Source organism: Marmota marmota, unplaced genomic scaffold, assembly GCF_001458135.2.
Source record: "Marmota marmota marmota unplaced genomic scaffold, marMar, whole genome shotgun sequence".
Taxonomy (NCBI): Eukaryota; Metazoa; Chordata; class Mammalia; order Rodentia; family Sciuridae; genus Marmota; species Marmota marmota.
This window is the reverse complement of record NW_025999900.1, coordinates 60,407,153-60,431,139: the sequence shown is the minus strand read 5'-3', so window position 1 is coordinate 60,431,139 and position 23,987 is coordinate 60,407,153. Positions and strand designations below refer to the sequence as shown.

General features: G+C 57.1%; 1 protein-coding gene across 1 annotated transcript in view; it reads right to left on the bottom strand.

Annotated features, from left to right (window-relative positions):
* Bdkrb2 (bradykinin receptor B2) overlaps positions 1-20,419 on the bottom strand; it is a 33,238-nt gene extending 12,819 nt beyond the window's left edge. Inside the window, exon 1 of the mRNA XM_015495350.2 lies at positions 20,082-20,419. The gene's annotated coding sequence lies outside the window, so the exon portion shown is untranslated. The remainder of the gene's footprint in view (positions 1-20,081) is intronic.
* Positions 20,420-23,987: the final 3,568 nt, after the last annotated feature.

Sequence of the window (23,987 nt, the reverse complement as noted above, 5' to 3'; positions counted from 1 at the left end):
GGCAGCCTGGCAGTTTGGGGGATGGACTGGAACCAGGCCTTGGACTGAGTCCTCCTCCAGGGGCAGGCTGTGTGACCTCGTTGTGCCTGATGGGGCTTGGTATAAAAGTATCCTGATCCTCCCCCCTCGGGCTGCTGTGGGGAGCAGATGAGTCAATGCAGGTCAAGGCAGGGAGCGGAGGTCAGAGTCCTTCCCAGACCGAGGCACCCCCATGAGAAGGCCACTCCAGGGGCCAGGACGTAACCCAGCCTGCTCTCCGGCTCACACTGACTTCACAGACGGAGGGAGAACAGGTGTTTCTGAGATGCCCAGCCACCCACCCAGGGGAGGCTTTGAGGAGGTGGAGCTGTGTGTGTGTGTGTGTGTGTGTGTGTGTCCCAGCATAGCCAGTCTCGGAGGGGAGCACCCTGCCTCCCGCATCGCCCCACCCTCCCTGCTCCCCACGCCGGCTGCTGTGGTCAGCACACCCCGATCTCTTGGACATTTGCTCAGGGCACCCAGCAAGCTGGAGTCAAGGCCAAAGCTAGAAAGGAGGGGCGTCTCCTGAGCTCTGCCCTGACACCCACGCTTTCCCCCACGTCCTGATTCACAGGGTCACCGAGTCAGGGTGCTGTTCACAGAGCAGCACTGGGTGAACGTCTGGCGGCAGCCCACACGGGGAAGGGCCAGTGCCGCCTCATGAACCTCCCGGGCAGGGAGGCATGGCCCCGAGCACAGTCTCCGGGAGCCCTGGAGGCTCATCTCTGCAAAGGGGAAGCAGCCTGTGGGGCAGGTGGTGGGAAGCCACCCTCCAATCGTGGGCCTCCCAAGAGCCGGCCCCGAAAGTGGGATCAGTCCTGGGCACAGGCACAGGGGTCCTCCTGGCATTTGGACACTTCATGGGCCAGAATGTTCTGGAAACACTTTGAGGGGACAGGAGAACCTTGAGGGCAGAGCCCTCTCCATCCGGCTGTCTGCAGGGGAGGGGAGGCTGGCGGAGTCCTTCTTTTCCTGTTCACTGCGGCTCTTCTGGTCAGCACCTTTTGTTTCTTTGCCCCGTGTTGGATTTCATATTTTGTTAAAAACTCTTTTCTTTTTTTGAGACAGGATCTTGCTAAATTGCCGAGGGTCTCAGTCAGTTGCCCAGGCTGCCTTCAAATTTGAGATCCTCCTGCCTCAGCCTCCTGAGTCACAAGGATTCCAGGCTTGTGCAGTTTTAATAAATGACAGATTTCTTCTGACATTCTAGGGCTCCTTTCCCCTAAAGGAAGAGTCCCCTTTCTGACCAGCAGGACTCAGGTCTATGTGATGTCCGTTGCCTCAGGGCACTGTGTTCCTGGAGCTCAGAAGACGGACCCCACAGACTGTGCTTGATGCGTGGAGGCCTCAGACCTCCCTAGAATCAAGGTCCCCGTGACCTTCTCTTTGGTTCTTTCCCTCTCAGAGCAGAGAGCGCAGTCCTTCAAGGTCCCCTTATCTACCTGACCAGCGCTGTCAAAAGAGGGACACAATTGCCTTTAGTCTTATTATTGAAAAGTCATGAACCACAGAAGCCCAAAGCCTTTATCGTAGGAAGAAAGACGGGGTCCGTCGACGCACCTGGGCAGACTTTTCCACGCACCATTGACCCCCATTTCAGTCCCACAGAGACTCACATAATCCATTATCTGTCCTGTGGGCCCTGAGGACTCTGTCCCAGCCCAAGTCCACGAGGTGCCCCTAAAACCCACTTACTCTTCCCTTGAAAACTCCCTACCTCCCGCATGGTCTGTCCTCCCTGAAGAAAACCGCGGTCTCCTTTGCTGAGCCCCGTGGAGCTGGTGTTTAATTGCACTACGCTGTTTCCTCTGTGCGCGTAACAAATCCGAGAGTCTTGTCTCCAACTTAAAAAAAATTAAGAAAGAAAGAAAAAGTCCCCTGGGCAGGCTTCCTCCCGGGCTCCCGTGGCTGACAGGTGGCTGGGACGCTCTGGTGCCGGCTTCCCACCACAGGAGGCCCCTCAGCCCAGATCTTCCCAGCCGACTTTGGTTGGGTTTGAGCTGCGTGAGGCAGGAAGGCTGCCGAGGAGCAGCCGTGTGTGTGTCCAGGGCCTGGGTTCAAGGGGAAGCTTGGCCACTCACTGGGTGTGGCCTGGGAGAATTCCCATCATCCCTGGGCCTCTGGGCTCCTTCCCATGTGCCCATGAAGGTGACAGAGCAAGGACCACATGCCTGGAGGTGTCCCAGGCCTGGGAGGACAAGGGTGCTGCGGTTTCGTGACGGAGCCCCACACCTGTCAGACTCCTAGCTCCAGCACTGACCAGCTGGAGGTGGCCTTGGACAAGCGGTCACCTCCCCCAGAGCCTGGCTTCCTTCATCTGCCATCTGGGGTGTCCTTGTACTACTTGGAGAGGCTGCGAGGACGCTAATGATCGTGGGCTCTTGGGACAGCGCTTGGCACCCTTAGCTGCTGCACAAATTCCAGCTCCCCCTCCTCTGCCTCGGGTCTCTGCAAACAGTGCTGCCGGGGGCGAGGGCTCTGTGCTGCAAGACGGATGACCCCCCACTTCCCTTTCCTTCACACAGGGTCAACGGAGGCCCAGAGAGGTGGGGAGGTGTCTCGAGCCCCCAGCAAGGATGCGACAGCCTGGGGCAAGAGCCACGGTGTGCCTGCTCCTGCTCATGGGTCTGGGTCCAGGCCATCTTACTGGAGTCCTCCTCCTTCCTTCTTCCTTCTTCCACCCTTGGAAGTTTCCCTGGTGTGGGGAGCTCCTGGGCACAGCACGACAGACCGGCTTCTACCAGGACACACCTGGTCCGTGGCTGGGCTTCACCTGGCACCCAGGTCGCGGAATCCCAGTTCCCAGCCCCTGTTCGGGTCAGCCTCCCAGAGCGGCGCCCTCCCAGGGAGTAAGTGGAGCTGAGCATCTGCACCAAAGCCCTGTCCCGGCCCACGCAGAGGTGCTGGGGGACACGCCCAGCGCGGAGAGCAGATGACTTTGCACAGAGATAGAGACACCCTCTTCCCTTGGCCGGAGATTCCCGTTTCCTAGCATGGGCAGTTCAGTCACAATGAGAGGAAACAGGAGGAAAGGCTTTGCCACGCGGGAAAGGCCTCGGGAGGGAACTGCCCCTGCACGTGGCTCCCTGGGACAGCCCAGGCCAGGAGGGGAGCTGTGGTCAGTGCGCCCAGAAGGCTCTTTCTCCCTCCATCTCTCCAGCCCAGGAAGGTCCCCAGTGTCTGGAGGGTGGCACAGCTCTGCTGGGCAGGAGAGAGATGAGCTGTCCAGGGGCTGTCCAGGGGCTGGCCATTCTGTCCGCTGGCCGCTGGCCTGACTCCTCCCCCACATGCGGGCATGCGCCCGCCCTGCTTGCCACGCAGCCCAGTTTACAAAACTAGAAAGGAAGACACAATAAACAGAACCCGAGCTAGCCAGGGGGAGAGAGCCCGGGGTCACGGAGCGGCTTTGGCCCTGAGGAAGGAGCAGGCAGGAATTGCTGGGGAGACCGAACTTGGGGCAGGGAGTTTTGTCCCTTCCTGAATACCGTAGTTTGTGGGCCTCAGTCTCCCCACAGCACCCCTGGGCAGGACCAAAGGAATGAGGGCACCCGGCAGCATCCTAGCGCCAAGGCCACCTCCTCGAGAAGCCCCCCCTGCCCTCCGGCCAGCAGCGAGCCCTCTTTTTCTAGGACTCTGCAGCAGAGAGGTGGGAGGACATGGCCTGGGGACAGAGCCCAGGGACCAGCTGGGCCCCAGGGAACTTCACCATCTCTGGGCCTCTGTGGCCTCACTGGGAGGATGCAGGGTTGTAGAGGATTCTGGGGACCTGGGGACAGCCACTTCCCTAAAGAAGAGGACGCCTTGAGCTCCCCACCCTGAGCCGCATGCGGAGGGAATGGGATCAGGGCAGAGTTCCTGAGGCTCCAAAAGTCCCCATGGAGACAGTGCGGAGCAGGCTCAGCGACCTCCCCATCTGCGGACAAGGCACAGAGGGCAGGTCCCTCATGGCCTGCCTGTGGACTCATGTCAAAGCCGTGTGACCTCTCTCTGCTGCTCACTTCTCCTGTGGGACTCTGGCACCCCTTGGAGCCCAGGGAGGCAACCTTGAGATTCCAGAGCTCCGTGTCGTGCCAATGTTGACTCTTTCTAGAAAGGAGGGGGGCGTGTTCTGGGAGCTGATTGACAGCAGTGGGCCCCGCCCCTCAGGACCTGGGGCGCACGGAAGACAGCAATAGGGCAGCCGGTTCAGGGCTCCTGGCCTGCCCTCGGGGCCCACAGACCTGGCAGGCGGCTGGGCTTTGCCTCCACCTGCTGGATTGAAGGTGACTTGGCCTCCTGAGGAAACGGGGAAGGCCTCCCGGTGCAGGGTACAGTGGGGCAAAGGTGACAGACCCCAAAATGCAGTTTGAACCGGGCGGGCTGTGCCAGATCCCCAGGAGTTGGGGTGTCTCTCTCTCTCTTTTGGGCCACTGGGGTGGTCGAGGGATGCTTTATCACCGAGCTACATCCCCAGCCCTTCCAGGTTTTTTTTTTTAATTTTTATTTTTTATTTTGAGACAGTCTCGCTAAGTTGCCCAGGTGGGCCTCAAACTTGTATCCTCCCGCCTCAGCCTCCTGAGTCCCAGGGTTTTAGGTGTGCGCCCCTGCACCCAGCTCCAGTTTGTTCTAAAAAACTTTCCATGATAGAGAAACTTGAATACACGCACAGGTAGGTAGACGAGCGTCCTGACGCTCCACCGACCTATCGCTAATGCACAGCTGGCCCGTCTTTGCCTGAACCCCGCAGTGCCCCGCCCTCCCGGCCTGACGCAGATCCTGTACGTCTGTCTGTCAGTCAATCTGTAAATATTTCAGCAAACGTCTCCAAAAGCCCAGACTCTTGGTCCAGCAAGCAAAGCCACAGGAGCATGGTCACACCTAAAGCCACCTGACAAGTTCCCCTGGCTGCTGCCCCTGCCCTCTGTTGCATTTCCAGTCGTCTCATAGATGTCACCTTATTTTTACCCACAGCCGGTTTTCCTGGATCAGAATCTGACTTGGGGCTGCTCGATGCCTCTCTGGGGCTTCTTTCCTCTCCTGGTTCTGAGGCCATCTGATCCCAGTGCCCAGGGCGTCGCTGTCCAGTAGAAATGGAATGTGAGCCACAGAAGTGATTTTAATTTCCTATCAGCCTCGTTTAAAACAAAGGAAGAGGACTCAGGTGAAATTGATTCTGATACTATAATTGATTTAACCAAATATGTTGGCTGTGGTTTGGCCATGGTGGACCCCTAGGGTCATGTGCTGCGAGCTTCATCCCCAGCATGGAAGGGGGTGGAAGTTTAAGAGGTGGGGCTAGAGGGCGGTGGCAAGGTCATGGTGCCTCTGCCTTCACCAATGGATTGATGCTGTCTCTCGGGAGGGGGTCAGGTCTCTTGGGACTGGTTTAGTTCCCTGAGAGTGGGTTGTTACAGCTAGTGAGCCTGGCACCCTCTGGTGTTTGCTTCCTGCTTGCAGGTGTGTCCCTCTGCACAGGACACATTACAGGACCCTGGCACCATGCTGCTTGGATCCTCTAGCCACCAGAATAGAGAGCCAAATAACCTCTTTTCTTTGTAAGTTACTTGTCCTCGGGTGCTTTGTTATAGTGAGATGAAATGGACAAAGACAATATCTAATACATTACTGTTTCATCATGTCGTGAATGTAAAAAGTCTTTAATGAGCTTCTTTAAGAATGTTTTTCCTGCTGACTCTTAGACATGGATGGGCATTTTGTAAATCATAACCTATCTCAATTTGGGCTAGCCACATTTCAAGTGCTCAGTAGCCTCTCCTAGCCAGTGGCTACCATATTAGGCAGGGTAGATCTAGAATTTAATTACAGAATTTGACGTTCAGAGCTTGTGGTTTGTGGGACCGGATGTAATAAAAAATATATATTTGGTCCTTGATCTTGGTTCCAGATACAGAGCTTGGAAATCCCTTGGAATTTCCCGGGTGACAAAAGACATCTTTTGGTGTAGGAGATGACTCTCAGTGGGCACAGCCATGGGCTGGTGGTGGCCAGCTTTAGGATGGGGGCTGGTCACCAGAAAGGTCAAGTGTGATCCAGCTTCAAGCTTTCAGCCCCACCCCCACTTTCCAGGAAGGAGAAGGGCTGCCACAGGATGAACCCTCCCTGGATCCCCTAAAAGGCAGGGTTGGGGGGTGTGGGGGAGAACACGCAGGGGGCCAGGAGCCGCCTGGTCAGAGGCCCCTGCATCTCTCCCCTGTTCCCGAGCGGGTCCTGCTTAATCCGTCTATAGTGGAGGTCACCGTGTCCCTGACCCGCGAGCCGTCCTAGCACGTCACCAAACCTGAGGGAGGGATGGCGGGAACCTTTGTTTACAGCTAGCTGGTCAACAGTGCAGGTCACCACCTGGGACTGGCATCTCATGGCACAGCAGTGGTGTGGCACTGAGCCCTACCTGGGGTCTGTGCTAACTCCAGGTAGCTATGTCAGAAGCGAGCCCCCCACATCTCCAGGGTCCTTGCCCTGTCGGGGTCCGCAGGGCCATCGTGGTGCTCCTCGTCCCTACCCCAGCCTTCCCTCTCCACACACTCAGGATGCTCCATTCTCCACGAGAACTCTGCACCAAGCACTCAAACTCCCAAGACAATCCCTCCTCCTCCAGGAAGCCCCCAGGAATGCCAAGCTGCTGCAGCGCCTCCCGAAGGACGTCAGAGCTCCAGAGGACTCTGGGCCTCACCTCAACTGTACAGGGCCACGGTCCCTTGGGAATATTTGTGAGCGTCCACTGGGGTCTCCTGAGTCCTCACTGTGGACAGCATGGGGGGTGCTGACAATGACCCTGGGGCTGACAGGTGGCCCCAGCACCTGCACAGCATTTCTCTGTTCCCATTTCATTCATTCCACAGCTTTGTGAGGGCCCCTCTGCCAGCTTCCAGGACGTGACAGTAGCACCGTCCTTGATGGCCAGGCGGTATTCTAAGCACCGTCCCCGGAACAGTCCCTGCAATCCACCCTGCCTCGGTGTGTGGGGGGGACTACTGCCATCTTTCCACCTCCATCTTTCAGTTGAGAACGAGGGAGGCACAGAGTGGCCCAGCAGCTTGTCCAGAGTCACACAGCCAGTGGCTGGTGGCTCCGTGTTCCTCACTGCGCTGTTTCTCGGAATTGTGTGACTATAGGATGAATGACAGCTGGCACTGCCCTTAGGGATCTCCCAGGTGCCAGGGATGCGGGCCCAAAGGTGGGGGCACGGGAGCCTTCCTGGGGCAGGTGACTGCCCACTGCCCTGAGCTGTCCGCGCACTGCTGGCCTCCTCTGTGTTGTAAGACCCTTGCTCTGGCTGCCTGCTAGGCCCTGTGCACACGGCCATGGTGTGACGGTGTGCGGTGTGCTTGGTGACTGTGGCCCAGCAGAGGGTGCTGGCTGAATCTGGAGGCAGGAACCAGGGACCTTCAGGGATGGGGGACAGACAGAAAGGCATCCTCTGTCCCCCGGCCTACAGATCCGCCACTTCCTCCCGTTTCTGCCTTTGGTAACTAGTTGAGGAATCAGCCGGGGGTTTGTCTTGTCACTGTGTGGATAAGCTCGGGCTTGAGAAGGTCCCCAGCTGCTAAGGGGACGAATTCTCCTCTTGTTCCCCTTGGGACCCGCTGTCACGCCCTGGCACGGGAGACTCCTGATGGACACCTTCTCTGTAAACATCCTGGCTTCCTCCTGACCTGCCCAGGACCACAGCTCTCAGGGGACAGTGAGTGGAGAACCTGGTCCTTGACCTACCGCTCCGCCCTCTGTGGAGTGGGGGAGACGGGGGGCGGGCGGTGCTGGTCAGTGGTCAGCAGCTGGCTCTCTGGGGGGAGGGGCCTGAATTGTGGCATTTGAGATTCCCTGGTGTCACCGCCCCCACCGTGTCCAGCTTCAAGTCCAACGTACCAACTGGCTCTAAGCCTGTTAGGCCTCAACACGCGAGGTCACAGAACCTACTCCCTGTCCCCTCCTCCAACAGCTCCAGGATTAGGTCACCTCCTCCAGGTCCTTCCTGGACCCTGCGTGGTGCCCCAGCCCCAGTGCTCCTGTCATAGCTCTGGCACTGTCCATCTCAACAGTCCATTTAACCGTCTCTCCCTGATCACCTGGAGCCCCCAGAAGGCCCCCAATGGTCACCCTGCCTCCCCACTGTAGCCCCTTACAACTGGCCTGGCCCAGGCTGGGAAATGTGTGTGGAAAGGACAAATTATAATGACAGTAGCAGGGTGCAGTGGCGCACCCCTGTAATCCCAGCACCTCTGGAGGCTGAGACAGGAGGACGGCGAGTTCAAAGCCAGCCTCAGCAAAAAGCGAAGTGCTAAGCAACTCAGCGAGACCCTGTCTCTAAGTAAAATACGTTGGCAGCAAACGTGTCTGTCGTCTCCACGCCGTCTCCACAGGTCAGCCCGGTTCTACACACATAAGATATGAACTCACCAGCCCTGAGATGGGCCTGAGGTAGGAGTTGAGGCCGGGGAGGACACTGTGCCTCAGCCTGTCAGTGCAGAGACCGTCTGGGACGCTGCTCAGATGCTCCCAGGCACAGACTTGGGCCTCCCTTGTCCTGAAAGACGCAGGCCGGAATCTTGTCCTCACTTTTTTTCCCTTTGGTACCAGGGATTGAACTCAGGGGTGCCTAACCACTGAGCCACACCCCAGCCCTTATTTTCTATTTTCTATTTTGAGACAGGGTCTCGCTATGTCTTAAGTTGCTGAGGCTGGCTTTGAACTTGAGATCCTCCTGCCTCAGCCTCCCAAGCTCCGGGGATTGCAGCTGTGCACCACCGCGCCGGCTTGGCCTCACCTTTATAAACAACAAAACAGGCCCAGAGTCCAGTGGGGGCTTGGTAAAGCTTAGGGCTAAGTGCAGGGCTGTGGCGGGATCAGTACTCGGGGTGATCCGCGAGGAGCCACTGCAAACCTCAAGTACCCCAGGCATGCCAAGTACCCCTGGGCTTTCAAGTTGGAAGAGCCCCGGCATCTAGAGTTCTAGTCCAACCCTCGTTTAGCAGACGAGGAAACTAGGACTCTGAGAGGAAGGCGCCCTGTCCTGAGTAACAGGTGACATCCCAGACCTGCCCCGCTGCCCTTCCCCAATCCCACGGTGACATCCTGGTGCTGGCACCGCCCTTTACAGTTTGTAGCACAGGGGTCTGCATGTCAGTTTCCCCCGATCTGCTCAACTGTCCTGCGAGGGACTTCTAATGCCCATTTTACAGACCAGGGGCTGAGGCTCCGTGAAGGGACATGATTCATTCCCGGTCACGGAGCCCAGCAGGGAGCCAGCGCCCACTCGGGACTCTGTGCTACGGGTGCCTCTGAGCTGGTGGCTTTCCTCTCCAGGCTCAGTTTCCCCAGATGGGGCAGATTGTCTTGCAAGGTCCTGCCAGTGGTGACGGTGTGTGATTTCCAGCGACTCTGTCACTCTATGTCCTCGTCACGGGCACGAGCTCGTGCACACAGATGCAGATGCACCCAGGCTTCTCTTTTCCTTACGCCCGTCTTGACGACACACTGTTGGTCCCCTGAGCACTGAACAGGGACTCTGCATGTCCTTGTCCTCGTCCTGGAACAGCACAGCTGCTTATTGAGTGTTTGCTGAACTGAGTTGCTTTGGGCAGTGGGGAGTTCCCTGTCACTGGAGGCAATCAAGTAAACTTGGCAACGTTTCTGATATGCTTGAGCCCAGGTTCCTTAAACTGCAGATCCCAGTCCTAGGACCATGGAAGACTGCCTTGCCCACTGCCGTGGCGCCCCTTTCCCCCCCGGCCTCTCTGGATCGAGACAGGAATCCCGTCTGGGGGATGTGGAGGGGTCATCTGCGTATCAGGAGATTCCCAGGCCTGAGGCTTCCTTAACCCTCTGACAGCAACGCAGGGGGTGGTGGAGACGTCTCACTGGGTGTGAGACCTGCTGCTTCTCAGGGTGAAAAATGAGTTTCAGAGAACACACTAGCCTCTGGGAGGGCCCCAGCTGCGGAGAGCGCAGGGGACCCTGAGGTGTGTGTCTCCTGCCCTCCTGGCCTCCTCCAGCAGGGAGCACGGGGACAGAGCCTCCTGTTCCTGTCTCAGTTTCATAGACGTCCCCCACCTCACCGAGCCAGAGCTGCCTGGCGTGTAGCTCAGCTGGGAGGAGGGGACGTGCCTCCTGTCCCCTCCGCGGCCCCTGGGCTCCACCGTCTCCGGTGCTGACACAGGAGAAGACCCCCCTCTCTGAGCTGGAAGGAGGAGGATGTCAGATTTCTCATGAGCTTGCTTTCTTCCCTTGGCAATTTGTATTTTTGAAGCCAGAAATAACACCCTTCAAGCTTCCCTGCCCAGCCTAGTGTGGGACCCAAACAGCCAGAACCAGGCGGGGACACACAGGGGCGGCCACCCTCCCACTGTGCTCCAGAGCCCAGTGCAGGGAGGACTATCAGGACGGCGAGCGCCTTCTGCCAGGTCCCTGACCGCTGAGCCTCAGCCTCCTCATAGGTAAACGGGGCTGGTTGTTAGCAGGGCTCAATCAGTCTCGGGGACCACTGTTCATCAGCTTGCACCCGGCGAGATGTCCCTGTCTCCAGGCACCCTCTTTGCTGCCGGCCCCCGATGGCCGCAGGCACTGCTGGAGCCAAGACAATGTAAGAATAATCTGCTATTTAAAGGGCTGGTCCAAGACCAAGGGAGCAGGCAGGTGGCATGGGATGGCCCAGCAGCCGCCGTGTCCCCTGAGCATCACGGAATCCAGCCTTCTCTGAACAGGGTCAGGCAGGTGCCGTGTGGCTCCCAAACCGGCTCCAGAAAATTCAATTTTGGGGCAATTGGGCAAAGCAAATCGAGAAACTAAAATAAACAAACAAAAACCCCGGCTTTTCCTTTTTGCTTGGTATTTCTGAAAATGATCAAAAGGACAAGAAAAGCTGCACGCGCAGGGGGTCCTCGTCACTGGAAAGGGCAGGGACCATGCTAGGAGGAAGGAAACCGGTGCTTCTGACCAGCTGCGGAAAAGGAGAGGCCGCTCCTGATGGCACCTGGCGCCCGAGAAGGCCAGAGAGTCCACGTCGGGTAACGCGGTTCCAAAAGCTGGAGGCCAGCAGCCAGTTACGGCGGGTGCTGTTCGTCCTTGGCCGGGGACCACGTGTGCTTCGGGTTTCCGTCTCCTTTGTAGTGGTTTCCAAGTTTTCTGGGAAGAACGGCTATGACTTCTGTAATAAAAATATTTAAGGAAGCCAAATGTCTTTCCTTAAAAAAAAAAAAGAACAAAAACACCAAAACAGGGACTGAATTATGGTTAGTTGACGTAAGAAAGATAATCAGCCAGTTCATGCCCAGAGGAAAGGCCTGGATCCCGCAGAAACTGGCAAACAAATGGGCAGCCTTCTGTAATGACTTCCAATCCCGCCGGCCACCAGTCCTGGGCAGGTGGAGTCCGCGGGCTTCCGATGACCTGGAAAAGGAGCCGCCGTGGAGCCAGCGGAGGAGGCTTTGGAGGGTGAAATTGCCCTTGAGCCCCCAAGTCCCCTGGGCATCTCAGGACTCAGCCTGAGGGTCTAAGTGTCCCAGCGAAATGGGGGGAAACACAGAAAGAGTCCCACTCAGCCTGTCCGTCATTGTGGTGCTCGTCTCTGTCGCCTGGGTTGAGCCTCTGGGTGACTTTTCCACGATGGGCGCGGGCGTGGCACTTTCTTCGGAGGCCCTTGAGCGTGTCTTCCTGTGGCCGATCAGCGTCTGCCGCAGTTTGGATGTGGTGTGAGCGTGAGATCCCAGCCTCTCTGGTTTCCATGTGATCTCCTCCCGCGTGCGTTCCTGCTCTTGCCATCCACCAAGAAACGACACCGACAACTGGAGGGGGCAGGCGAGAGCCCGTGCCGTGTTGTTTGAACTTTCAGTATCCAAAACTCTGAGCTCAACAAACCTCTTTTCATTATAAAGTTTGCCTGCCTCAGATATTTTGTTGTAGTCATGAACAACGGACTGTGACAGCCCCACAATCTGTCCCTCTCCTGTCTTCAGCTCCTCCTCCGTTGGGGGTCTGATGAGTCTCTGCTGCAGAAAAGCTGAGGCCAGACTGATTTCTCTTGCTCTGTGTGTTGCCTGTCCCTGTCCCTGACCCCATGCCCAACCTCCAGTCAACCTAGTGATTATCGTATTTCCCTTTTCTCTTTGCATTTAAAAAACGCTGTCACAATGTTCTTTCTCACGGCCTCTGAAGCAGGGAGGCATGGCTACATTTCATAGGGGAGGACTGAGGCTGGGGAGGGGGTTGCTGGGACTCAAACCACAGCCCAGGTTTTCGGGCTTCCCCTCACCGTCCTCTCAGGCCACCCAACGCAGGCACAAGAGGCAGACCTGCTGGTAACAGAAGAACCCGATGAAGTCGCACTGGCTGCCACTCAAACCCCAGCTCTGCCACTGACTGACGGTGTGACTGGGAGTGAGTGGCCCTTCTGAGCCTGGGCTCCCCACTTCCAGGGTAACGAGCCTCATCTCCAGTGTGAGGGTGGTTTGGGATGCGGCGTGATCACCTGGCACTCAGGACTTCCTTTCCTGTCTCAGGCAGGACAGTCACCTCCACCTCTCCCCGGGTCCACTCAGCTGTCCCCAACTCCATCCCCCCAGCTCTCACAGCTCAAAAGGACTCAGAAGAAATTCCCAGGCTACTCGTAAGGAAAGTACCCTGGGCCGGTCTTTGTGTTCCCACTGAGCACACATGTCCTCTGCTGGGAGGGCTGCCCCTGTTGCAGGTGGACTGGGGCTTCTGGATCACTTTTGCCAGCCTGGTGACTGGGGCTCCCAGGGCTCCCCACCGGCCTCTCCCCCAGCTGCCGGCTGCCTTCCTCCCGGCCCTGGGCTGCCCTTCAGGCTCCTCCCCGTGCCTTTGCCGGTCTGGAGAGGCAGGACCCGGTGGGGAGGGCGAAGCCAGCTTTGAACGCCGCGTGAGTCTCCAGAGACTTCCTCACCTGTCAAGTGGGGCATGATTCCCACTTGGCAGGTTTAGCAGGAGGGAGATTTGTGACAGTTTGGGGCCAGGGTGGGGCTTGGACATATTTCCATCCGCCCTGGCTGGGCTCCCTGGCTGTGGGACCCACGGCAGGCTCTGCCCTGCACCTGGGTGTGGGAGCTTGAACTTGAAACCCGTTCTCTCCCAGGAGAGAGGTGACACTTGCCTGCAATGACAGGTCAGACCACTCTGACGCTTGTAGTGAGCTGTTGTGGGGACGTGCAGCTGTGTGTGTGTGTGTGTGTGTGTGTCCCTTGGGGAAGGGGCCTGGAGTTACAGATGCACTGTGCTGTGTTCGAGAGTCTGAGCTCCTTGGGGGCAGAGGTCTCTGAGCTGAGGGATCCGATGGCTCGGGAAGGTGGGGATAAGCCAGCTTCTGCGACCCCTGGTGCCCCGAGGGAGCTTCCACACACAGTTCTGTCACATCTGCAAGACAGCAGTCATTGTCCCTCCCCGGATGCATCAGAGAAAGGAGAGGCTCAGAGAGGTCGGGAACCTGCCCCGGGTTGCTCAGCAGGCAGTTGTCTGTGCCTGTCCCCAGGCTGCTGGCCAACGAGGCTGGTTGGTCCTAATTTCTAAATAGTTTAAAAAAAATATTAATGGCTAAGTTACGGGCACGTGTGGGAGCCTGGGTTGTGGGCTCAGACTGAGACGTGAGTGTGAAGGACTGGAGCGGAGACGGGGATCCTAGGTGTGGGCCGTGGAATGGGTGCAGCCTGAGCCCTGCAAGCCCACCTTTCTGGAGGGGAGGCAGCCTCGGTCCAGGATATGGGAATTTCGGCAAAAGTCCCAGGGACAGGTGGAAGGGAGAGCTTCTTGGGGCTGGTGCAGGTCCCTGGCCAGGGGGATCTCCCCATGTGCTCCTGGTGCAGGCGGGCACTGGCCCCTGCTCTGGCCGCAGGCCACTCTTGACCACCCTGAGCTGCCACCCATCAATCTCTGTTAACTATTCAAATTCTTTTTTTTTTTTTTTTTGTACTGGGGATTGAACCCAGGGACACTTCACCGTGGAGCCCAATCCACAGCCCATTCTGTATTTTATTAGAGGCAGGTCTCACTGAGTTGCTTTAGTGCCTCACGAAGTTGCTGAGGCTGACTTTGAACTTGCAATCCTCCTGCCTCAGCCTCCCAAGCCACCGGGATTACAGGCGTGTGCCACCACACTCAGCCCTCAATTTTATTTAATTTCTCAGCATGTCCCATACCACTTCCTGATGTGTCCCTTCTCCTGTCCTCTCTTCCAGGAGCTAGCTGAGAGCATCTCCATGGATGACCTACTGATACTGATGTTTTTCCCCCACTTTGCTTTTGTGATATTATTTTCTTTATTCTACTTTTTTTGGGTCATTATTCATTATCTAGGTTTTTATTTGAATTTGGCATTTAGTTAAATTATTTATAACCTTTGTGGTTTAATGATTTAAAAATACAAAGACATGAACTGTCCTCTGAATATGGCTTTGGCTACATCCCATAAATTTGATAAGTAGCATTCCTCACATACCTGTGATTTCAGTTTTGATGAGTGATTTGATGAAAGAGATTTGAGGAAGAGTGTTTTCTAATGTTTGTGATGTTTGGTGTTTATGTGTCAATTTCCACCATATGGTCAGGTCATGCAGCCTGTGACGGTTCTATACCTGTGACTCTTTATTGATATTAATTAATATCTACATACTGAGGTCTTTCTCTGGGGTCTAGGCAGAGTTAATTTCTGTAAATGTGTATTCTTTATAGGGTACAGCGTAATCGATCCCTTTTCCACTCTTCCAATGACTATCTTTAAGTTTTTCACAAACCTGTAGACCCTGCCCCCACCCCTTGTCCTCAAGAGCAGAAAAGTGACTATTCTTCTTACAGATAAGACAGAAACCGTCACACACATATCAGTCTCTGCTTCCCCTTCCACTTTCAGCTTTAGTTGAAATAACATGAAGTTCTAGTTCCAAATTATTTCCAAGTTGTTTACGTCTTCTATTCTAAGCAGCCTTTTAAACAGTTGTGAGGCTTCACGATCATGTTCCGACCAACTTGTTCACCACAGTCCTAGACTTTAGCTGGTTCCAGTAATCACAGTGATGTTTTCTATAACATGTCTTCCTCTTTCTTGAATTATTTAAAGTTATTAATTTTCCCTGTGGCTAGAATGGCTTAATGAAGCAATATTTCTTTCTTTTTTTTTTGTATTTTCCAGGAAAATATTCCTCCTGGGACTCTGAGTCTGAGTGAGCAGGGGCTGTTTTGGGTCCCTGTAGCTCTAGTGCTCAGCACAGAGCCGGGCACATAGTAGATGCTCGGTGAATGCACTTTCTCGGGTGGTCACAGAGTGACTCTCATGACCAGGGTTTGCTCGTCCTGCTTCTCTCGGGTCCCACCCTTTCCCTGGCCACCTCTGCTGAGCTGGCTCTCGGGTGTGGGCACAGGTGCTTGAATGGCTCTTCTCCCTTCACTTTCAGTCCTCTTCCCTCACCCAGAGGAAGATTTAGGATGGATGCAGGCTGCAGAAAGGGGAACAGGAGCCCATTCTGTCCCCTTATTTCCATTCCAGTTTGTTTTGTTCTTTTATATTTAAATTTTTGTAGAAGGATCTACATGCGCAATAAAAACTTCTGTGTTCACAAAAGAGAGCACGGCCTCCCTCCTGGCCCTGCCCAGCCCCTGAAAGCCCTCTCCTGCAGAGACAGCCAGGCTGTCACCTGGGGCCCTGTCTCTTTCTAGGGGTCTTTTTGGGCTTTCCTGGGCAGGTGTGCCTGGATCCACGCGTCAGGACACCTGGGGAAGCATCCCAAATACACCACCGTTGCCTCTGCAGGTAGCAATCGTCACTCTCCTCATTTTTTAAAAAAAAACAAGACGTGATATTTGCACACATTTCTACACCAGGGCCACTCAATACGGAGTCCCAGAAACCAGCATTTGCTCCAAATGTCGATCTATCTATGTGCTGAGAGGGGGTCATTTTGAAAGATGTCATGGGTTGTTCTGATAGTTCCCCTGCTGTGCTGGAGGACCCAGAGGTCATGCCTCCTCCTGTTGAGGTGCCACCTGCTGGACTTCCTTCTGTCACCTCCATGTTGCAGAAGGACTGTCCCCGCCTCAGAGGCGCCCAGTCCTGCGCCTTGGATTCTGTCATTATGTACAACTCAGGGAACCAAGGCTCAGAGAGGTCTTCCCCAGGTCACATAGAGGGGGAGGGGTGGGGAGGGAGAGGAGGAGGAGGAGGGAAGGGACACTGTCTAAAGTGCCCTGGTTCATGTGACGGGCCCCTTTTTCTGTGTTTTTGGCTACCTCGGGGGATCTTGCGGACCAAGGCCTTTACCTGGACCAGGAGTGCACCCTCTTTCCCACCTCTGAGTGCTTGGGGTGAGGGGAGACCCCAAAGTTTCCTTCTTCCATCCTTACTTCAACAGGCACAGTGGGGTCCAGAAGGGGTGGCTCGTCCCAGGAACAGCCAGGTGACACCTCCTGCCCCAGTCTTCGTGGAGGGAGAGGCTACTGTGTGGGTGTGAGGGGCAACTACCAGGCTGGGGGCTCCCGAGGAGCCCGAGGCTTGTTCTTAGTGCCCAGTCGGGGCCACGCCTGGGTGCTCGGGTGGAGTGAGGCCCAGTCCTCCCCAAGAACCTTCCGGTTGGGTGAGAGGCAGGGCAGATGGCCCTCAGAACAGTGAGGCCCAAGTTCCCCTGCAGATGGCTCTGCTGTGAGCCTATGGAGGCCCGGTTCTCTGGGACGTGGTTCTGTCCTGGGAGGCTGGCTTGGGCATCCAGGAAGAAACCCTTTGCTAAAGCTACTTACTTCAGACAGTGGTGTGAGGCCGCCTGCTTCAGCATCCCCACAGATGCCCGCAAGCCCTCGGGTGCCCAGCTCTGCCACCAGAGACCCCGAGCAGGCCCGGCCGCGCCTGGGTGCCAGGTGATTCTGAAGTGAAGGTTTGCCCTTTCTTCATCTGCCACAGAGTGGGCTGCCTAGAACCCCCGCCCCCAAAGAGGAGGAGAAACAGCCTCGTGGGAAAAGTCAGTTCAAGAACAAGACGAGAAGGAAGGGACCACCGGGGTCTGCACGCCACCGTGCACACTCCCCACCGGGGTCAAGGGTCGGCCAGGCACTGCTGTCGTCAGAGGTCACTTAGCTAGCCAGGGAGCTGGGTGTCCCTCCTTGGCAGCGGAGCTTGGAGGGCCCAGAGGGGCTGGGGCGGGGACAGGCTCCACCAAAGCCAATCTGAGCTCTGACGGAAGGCCACAGCCCTCTTGCTGTCATTGCCTGCAGATTTGGCTTATGGGGTGGGGCTCCTTTCCCTGGGAACCCCCAGGCTGCTAGGCAACAAAGCTCTGACAGTCCCCGGCCCTTGCTTTGGCCTCTGTGGGCTGTCCCTCAGCTAGCTGCACACCCCCACCTGAGCGGCACCAGCGCCTTCTGACAAAGCCTCCCTGTGGCCCTCCAAAATAGGTACCGTTACTCCCAACGCACAGATGACAAAACGGGGGACCAGAGAGCTTCCCCCTCGGTGACTGAAAAAGTCAGGTTGGAATCCCAAGTCACCCGCGCCCCTGGGCTCTGAGCCGCAGTGGAGTTGTTCAGGAGGGGCCTTCACATCTGGCCTCCAGCACCTTGCAGACCCCATTTTGACGACAGAATCAGAGGAACACCTAACTCTGTGGGTTTGTTCCAGAAAACAGCCCTGGGCTCTGGTTTAGGGGAGCAGGCCCCAGGAATGCCAGCAGGACTTGGGGGAGGGAGCAGATCAGCTTGGAGAGGACCCGGGGGACCGTCATGGGCAGACTCCAGGGAAGGGAGGTGGGCCCTTGCTCAGCGGGCGGTGGGCTGTAGGCCTGTGGAGGAAGGGTGCGTTCCCCGGCCCTGAGACGGACAGGCGGCTTATAGAGCAAGGAGCTCCGCAGCCCACAAGCAGCTGCACCACGTGCTGTCTGCTCCAGGATTCCGGAGGGGCCATGGGCGGTGCTGCGTCAGGGTCTCAGGTCTCAGCAGCTTCTGACCATTCGGCTCACGACCCTGAGGTCCTCTAAGGGCTCTGCGTCCTCACTCAACACACCCACTGCCCCTGGCTGGTTCTCCTGCTGTCCTCTGGTGATTGGTGGTGGGAAGCAGTTTTAGGTTCATGGCCAAATCGATGGGAAGGTGCAGAGCCCCGCCCACCCCGAGTCGGTGGCCTCTCCCCCACCTGTGCCCCTGCCGTGGGCTCCGCGGGCTGTAGGGCACCTGCAGGATGCATCCTGCCACCTGCAGCCCGTGGGGCACCACGGCTTCCCTTGGAGCAGGGCCTCCTCTGGCTTTGGAAGGTGGGGGGGTTCTTCTGCCCTGAGCTGCTCTGCGGGCTGCTCCTCCCTCCCTCCAGGCCTCCCGCAGCCTCTGATCTTTCCCTGACTCCACAGCTCAGCGTTTTCGGAACAGGCAACCGCCTCCTCAGACAGGCTTCTTCCTCCGGGAATACCCCAGTGCCTGCCCTGTGGCTGGGACTCGTGTGGCCATTCCACCTTCAGTCATTCAACAAACACCCGCTGGGTTCTCACGCCGAGGGGGCAGCTGCGAGCGCAGACCGTGGCCTCGTGTTCCTTCTGGAAGCTGGGGTCCCCTGGCTGCTCTTCCACCCCGAGCAGACGGGAGAGGCAGCCCTGGCTCCACCTCGAGCCCCTGAACTTATCCAGCCTGTCACCAGGTCAGCAGAGGTCACGGGGCATGGCTATCCCCTGTCCACTCTCCCCTGTCCACTCCCCTTGACCAGCATCTGCCAGATTTGGTCCACTCCAGAGCCTTTGGACCCACCGTCTGGGCTCAGTCATCCAGAGGTCCCCTGCTTACAGACGAAGAGCCCGAGCCCCACAGTGGCCCAGGGTCCCCCACACCGAGCAAGGGCTCTGCAGGCCCTCTGCGTCCACACTCACTTTCCCAGTCCGCACAGGGAGGGGCCGAAGCCTGTGGCTGCCGGGGAGCCTGCAATTGTGTGGGACGTCACAGAGCATGAACTTCAGGACCAGGTGACCCGGGGTCCTGGGGTCCCCTGGGGGCCAGCACATGCGTCCTTTTCAACGTGTCCCCCACTCCCAGCCAAGCAGGGGAAACACAGTGACCTCTTCTCCAAGCTTCTGGGCTCACAATTGTGAAGTGTCCCCGTCCCCTCATGCTGCCGAGGCACGGGAGGGCACGGCCCAGTTCCCCAGTGCAGCCAGGGCGAGGGCAGTGTCCCTGGGTCACTACCCTGCCCAGGCCACCCCTCGGAAGCACAAGCGCTGGGGGTGGCTGAGGAGCCCCCCACCACGCCCAGCCAGAGCCCCCACTTCCTGTGGGTGGCGGAGCCCAGGCGGCCTGTGACTCATAGAGGCACATCGCAACCTGCCCGGGAGCAGCACCTCTACCCGCCCAGGCCCACGAGCTCCTGGCAGCTTGAATAACGGCGCCCGCCCCGAGCACCACCATGTGGTCCCTCGGAGGTAACAGCCCATTCCTGTCTTTGCACGGCTTCTTTGTGGCTCAGGACCTGGGCAAAATAACTTGTCCAACAGTGTCTGTCCCCCGTGGGGTGAGAGCAGGGCTGGGACTCCCAGCCAGGACCCTGACAGGAGGACACAAAGCCTGTCTGAACTGAAGTCACCAGCAGCAGCCACCAGCCACGGAGAGCACACTGGACAAATGCAAAGCCTCTCTACTGAGTTAACCTCTTCCTTCCCCAGGAAGCAGGAGAGCAGGGTCCTTTGCAGACAGAGAAACCAAGGCTCAGAGAGGTTACATAGTTTGTCCAGGGTAACACAGGGCAAGTGAATGGCACAGCATGAGTGGAAAGTCCCATTCTGGAGTTGACGCTCCACACCTATGGCTCCTGCTGCTTCAGCCCAATGTGTCAACCCAGGAGCTACAAAAACCAAATCATGAAGCTGCTCACACCAAACTCGCGCAAAAGACAAACCCAGAACAAACCAGACAATCCCTCCTGCTGACTGCCCTTCTCCCCAGGCCACTTTTCTGACCTAGGGAAGGAAGAGAACTTTGCTCACACTCCCCAGGAACGGAGCTCCCTCTGGAGCCTGTGAGTCTGCCCCCAGCTCGCCCTCCCTCGTGCTGGGACAGACGGTCCTTTCACCAAAGCTGTGCTGGATCAACCCCAGCCGGGCACCCACCTTGTCTGGAGCAAGCTGTGCAGGCACTTTGGCAGTTTCCTGGGTCCTCGGGGCTGCCTGATGTCCCCACCCGTCCCTAGCTCTCTGAGAAGAGGATGGGAGCTGAGCTAGAGTGGCGACCAATGGCTCATCTTTCAAGGGCTGGGCGGTGATGTCAGTGCCCTCCTGGGCACTTCCTCCCTCCTCCCGCTCTGCTCCCAGCTCCTGCCCAGCGCTGAGCAGCGGGCGGTGCTTCCTCTCCCGGAGTCCTGGGCTCTGTGAGCCAGAGGTTTCCGTGTTCCCCCAGGAATGTTCTCTGTGTACGCTTCTGCCCAGTGAGCCTCGGGGCGGCAAGTGTCCCAGCCTGCCCCAGGGTGGCCCGTGAGGGGCCACGTGAACGAGTGTCTCTCGTGACATTTATGATTTATTTTCCCGAGGACTTTGTTTTGAGTCTGAGTTTTAGGTGTACACAGGGGGCGTTCCCACAGGTGTAAACAGAAGGTGGCCAGGTGGGCAGGGACCTTCTGAAGGTACTTTTTACGGCATGTACCCGTCCCGAGGGTGACAGGGAGGAAACTCAGGGACCTCTTCCCAGCGACCCCAGGCATTCCCTTGGAGCTCTCCGCTGGGCTTCCTGGGTGGGCCTTCAGCACCCTCTCCCAGAGGCTGGCGGCTCAGAAAGGCAGAGACAGACCAACTTTTCTCTTTTTTTTTTTTTTAAGGCCAAAACCTCTCCTTTGGGAGACCAGGTTCAGAGCAGGCAGAGGGAGGCGGGCAGATGGGGTCTCAGCCCCCCCGCCATCTCAGAATCCTACAAAACAGTGACCCAGCCCAACCCCATCATGAAGGAATGGGGACACGGAGTCCTGGAAAGGCTGAGGATGACCTGGGGCCCAGCCCTGGCTAGCCGTGGGCCGGCCAAGCTGTAACTTAGAGTCCAGGTCCCATCTGCACCTGTCCTGTTGGACGTCCTTGGTGCTTGCTGCCCTGGGTTCCCCGGGTGGGGTGGAAGCCTGCAGGGGCCTCTTGAGCCCCCGGACACACTGCCGAGCACGTGCTCCATCCTGGGGCGAGGTTGATCACTGAGGGGGTGTGTGATGGACGGGGTCCATTTATAGAGTCTGCAGGGACAGGGACCTTGGGGAGTCTCTTCTGGGTTGGACCCCGCAGGGCTCTGCACGCTGAGTCCCCAGAGGTCTGGATCCAGTATACCTGCGGCTGGGAGACTCTGGACGAAACGGCCACCTCACCCTTGTCCACCCAGCGCTGCAGTGGAGGGCTGTTTGGTCCTTGGTTTTATGTTGTTGTGACCCAGTTTGGAAGTCCTGGCTCAGGGCTGGGGGGCTCGGAGCTGCAGATGAGCTCACGTTCCAAACACTTCCCTGCTGGGCACTCACACTCTGGCCGCTGTGCACCTGGGGCCAGGTACCAAAGGACCATGGACAGTGCTCGCACCCTGGAACTCATAGTAATATTCCAATGTGCCAGTCCTTAGGGGGCGCGGGAGACCCAGCCAACGCCACCCGTATGCCGCTCATGAGCTCCCGTTGGCTGTCTCCCGCTGGAAACCCTGTGTAGCTCTGTCTGGAAGCTCTTTCCTCAAAATAGCAAGCCTCAGTAAGTTCTGCCTCTTATCTGTCCACGGATCATTATGTTGTGTCCTTCCATCAAAAGAATCTGCAGTTTTTCTGGGGGAGGGGGGACGGGTACTTGGGATTAAACCAACTGAACCACATCCCCAGCCCCTTTTTTAAAAATTTTAAATTTAGAGACAGGGCCTCACTGAGTTGCTTAGGGCCTGGCTAAGTTGCTGAGGCTGGCTTTGAACTTGTGATCCTCCCCCCTCGGCCTCCTAAGCTGAAGAGTCTATAAATCTTTTAAAGCAACGGCTCCCTTTGCCCTGCATCTGCACTGGTGTCCACATGTCCTCGTTCTGCCTGCCGTCCACGTCTCTCCCTGTCCATCCACCAGATGCAGGTCCACCTGTCCTTTCTGCGTCCTTCCCTCCACCCACCCACTTACCCACAGGTTCATTTATCAGATACCCACACAGCCGGGCAGCAGGTGGCCAGGTGGCAGTGAATGGCGGGACACACCCACGCCAGTCCCCTGCCGGTGGCTGGGGTCAGGTCAAAGGGTGCCTTGTGACTCAGGGCCACCCACACTGCATCTAGATCAACATGTCGTCCGCACGTCCTTTTTGCCATGAGAAAACTTGGCTAAACCCTTTCTCCAGTGTCCCTGCAGCTGTGTCTACCTCGGGGACTCTCACCAGTTGGCCTGTGCAGGGGGTTCCAGGCAGCCTGGTGGCATTCAGGGAGGACTAAGGGGGATCCAGTTGTTCCCATGGGAGTGGAGACCTTCCCACTCAGCCAGGACCCTTTTCTTAACCTCGTGGAACTGCCCACCCAGGCTCCCGCCCCTCTTACCCTCTTTCCAGGGCCCTCGCCTCTCTCGCCAGACACACCCAGCCCTCTCAACTTTAGATCCATGAAGTCCCCTGGGCTCCCACATAGGGCGGGATGGAGCTGGGCCCTGGGCCTTTGCACACGTCACAGTGTCTGCCTGTAAAGCCCCTCCTCTGCCCTGCTCAGTAGGCCTGCTCTTCCCGCAGGAGGTACTCGGGCTTTGCCTGAAACACTTGCCGACTGACCATGTCCGTCTGCACGTCCCCTGTCACAGCCCTGGGATTTTTCTCGGTGGGCTGAGAAACTCAGGAGCCAGGGAACCCTATCTTACTTACTGCTACTTATCACCTACACATAGTAGGCACCCTATGCCTGAACTGAAGAATCAACCCTACTCTGGGGAAAAGCCCCCATATCCAACCTGAAGAAGAGACCAAACAAAACAGAACAGTAGAGTACACATGCTCATGAACAGGTGTTTTTATTATGTCCAGTGCTTTATCTCAGTGTTCCAGAACATTCTCTGCACAAGTCTCCGTGTGTGAGAGAGGTCCTCTAAACCTCCCAGGAAGGCTGTTTGTTATCTCTCAGGCTCCTGTGGTGGGCTGTGCTTCTGTTTAGAACCCAGGGTCCTGGCCAGAAAGCCACTGCTGACCCCTATCAATCAGCAGCCCCCTGAGAAGGCCTGACCAGACCTCTGTCTCAGACGGGCTAGTCCTGGAAAACTGGAAGGTGGACTAGGAAGGACTCTGATTTTGATGGGAGCAAAACACTTGCACAGCCTGTACCATTTGCCTGGTTGGCCCTGGTACCTGTGTAGGGCAGGCTGGGCCCTGCTGATCCAGCCCATGGACAGAACAGCAGGCCTCAAGCTATGCAGAGCCCCCAAGGGACTTGGCTTATAAAGCCATGAGCTACTCCGTTGTGAGTCCAGAGCCCGGGTCGATGACTCCACGCCTTGTTTGTACCAGTAAACCACAGCCATCCGCCCAGTGAGGCACAAGTTGATAAGCAACTTAATTGTGCCAACTTATCACACTAAATCAGAAGTTCCCGGACATCCCAGATCCCATCAGGAGCTTATCAACCTCACAGAGCCACCCACCCATAAAAGGAGGACCCCCCCAAGACTCAGCTGTGCCCACCCGGCCTCCGGTCCTTCTCTGCCCTAGCTGCAGCCTCCAGTGGCCCTGATGCCACCTTGACCCTTTCCAAGCTTGATAATGACCAGTAAGTGTGAGGTGGGACTTGAGGGTCACAGATGTTGATTCTTAAAACCAGAATGGAATAAAAGGACGGGGGTCGCCTTGGCCGTGAACCTAAATGCACGGTGAGTGTTTTCTGAGAACCAAAGTTGATGGAACTGCCTTGTGAGTTGCTGTTATTCAGTTAATTCTGACACGGCAGGAAGAAAAACGTGCCTGGTCCATGTTCTGCCTTCGTCTGGTCCTCTCAGGAGATCCTGGACAGCCCTGCGCGCGTCTTGGAACGCAGGCCAGGGCTCAGGCCCTCCGTCGCT